This window comes from Mastomys coucha, unplaced genomic scaffold (genome assembly GCF_008632895.1).
Source record: "Mastomys coucha isolate ucsf_1 unplaced genomic scaffold, UCSF_Mcou_1 pScaffold5, whole genome shotgun sequence".
In the NCBI taxonomy this organism is placed as follows: domain Eukaryota; kingdom Metazoa; phylum Chordata; class Mammalia; order Rodentia; family Muridae; genus Mastomys; species Mastomys coucha.
The window spans coordinates 3,744,867-3,746,692 of NW_022196911.1; positions in this window are offsets into that span (position 1 = coordinate 3,744,867).

Here is a 1,826-nt window from a genome sequence, read left to right on the forward strand (position 1 = left end):
TTTTCTATCCACAGCCCTTTTCATACATGGGGAACCTCAGTTTGTCATTGCCACCAGTGAGTGGATCTTCCTTCCCTTTACTAACTGTTTTTTCTACCCCTCTGAACCTGCCATCAAATGCAAACATCTTTCAGATCACCCAACAGGAACCCATCAGGCCCTTGGCTTCAATAACACCACTGCCTTTCGGGTTTGATTTTCAGAGGTGAAGAGCAAGCTTTTGACCCTAACTACAACTTCTTCTCTTTCTGTTTCTCTTTGTCTATCACTGATACTTGGTTGAAGAAGACTAGAGTGTTGCCAGGTGTGAATTCACAGCCATGTGCTTGGATAGAAGACACACACTTCATTTACAGTCATCCATCCTTGAAATTACAATTGAAATGTCAACCTAGTGTCTCTGCTTCTGATTGTACCAACAAACATCTCGTAAATTATTATTATTAAATTAAAATCTCCTTATTATTGTTTTTCTCTAGTCTGCAGAAATCTCGGGTGCTTTAACAGCTCACCTTTGTAAATCCCTTTCCTTCTTCTGTGTTTCCCCTGGTTAACCTAACCCTTTGAGACCCTGTCAAAAGTCACTTCTATGTGAAGCCTTCTCTGGCTGACTTCTATGTGAAGTCGGTTAATTAGCTCCTGTATAATTCTTAACTTTGCTCTGTGTTCTGTTTTTGTAGTCATTGGAACGATTGCTATGTGTTACCTCCCAAGGTCCTGGTATGTCCTGGTCCACCCTCTTTCTCACAGATGAGGAACTGTACCCCCCTGTGGTTAACACAGAGATCACTTATAACTAGTGGGTCAGACCAAGTCTTTTGTTCAACTGTGTTACTTCGCTTCAGTCTCCAATCTTACTGGCATGTGCTGCTGATGCCTGTGAAGTGGGTACCATGATTTCAACAGTTATCACCCTGTGTGGCTCACAGTGATGGATATGTTATAGTAACACTGCCCACCTAAGGTTCAGCACGAAGCTGTGAGTCATTTCTGTAACCTTTTCCACATCCCACACATGTGCTCCATCACTGCCCTGACCAGATCGCCCCCCAGTGTCTGTGTAGTCTCTTGTTTGTATTCAGTTCCACCGTTGCTGCCTTTGTCAAACTATCTCGTTCTATCGTAAACTCGCAACACTTCATACCCCGTCTCACCACCTACAGTATAGACCTTGGACAGTCTGAGTAACATTCTGTTATGGCTCTTCTTCAAATACTTCAGCTCATAATTGTCTCTTGGCAGTCAGACCGAGCCTCTAGCCGAGCCTCTGGACAGAACTCATGTTCTTGTATACATCTTCAGCTCAGTGTCTAGATCCTAGCCCAATGTCTGATACATAGTAATCAAAACAGTATGTCTTCTGTCTGGTTTTGCTTCCTATGATGGCTATAGTAGAGGGGGGAAGGGGATGCGTTTCCATGTCCCTGCCACTGGGTAATTTGACAAGCACCTGGAAAGCTTCCTGCTGCTGGATTACTCTGGGCTGGAAAATGCTTTCTTCTGAGGGAAGCATTGGGGGCGTTAGGCAACCTAAAAGTTACCCCAGAACATTTCTCCATTGAAAATTTACAGGGGAAAATGTCGCCCTGACATTAAGTGGCACTAAACTTCAGCCCACCTGGAGAATGACCTCAGTTTCTCCTTGAGAGTAAAGCGGACTTGTATTACACACATCTCCAGCTTTACACAACATACTATCTTCTCAAACAAAAACAAACAAACTCACAGTGCTTTTTTCAGCATGTCCCAACCATCTTAGGAACCAAAGGCAATCTACTGTGATGGGTGCCCTAGGAACAGATGTTTTCCAGTCGTGAATAGCAAGC